We start from the raw sequence: 209 nt of genomic DNA, 5'->3' as shown, positions 1-209 counted from the left end.
TCCCTGGAGATTCACCTCCTCCCGCACCCTGCACACCCCGCTCCCTGTAATATACAGCTCTTCCCGCACCCTGCACACCCCGCTCCCTGTAATATACAGCTCTTCCCACATCCCGTACAACCCCCTCCCTGTATGTACACTTCCCGCACCCCGTACAACCCCCTCCCTGTATGTACACCTCCCGCACCCCGTACACCCGTCTCCCTGTA

The sequence above is a fragment of the Rhincodon typus genome, chromosome 25 (assembly GCF_021869965.1).
Source record: "Rhincodon typus isolate 14 chromosome 25, sRhiTyp1.1, whole genome shotgun sequence".
Classification (NCBI taxonomy): domain Eukaryota; kingdom Metazoa; phylum Chordata; class Chondrichthyes; order Orectolobiformes; family Rhincodontidae; genus Rhincodon; species Rhincodon typus.
Note: the sequence above shows the minus strand (reverse complement) of the source record.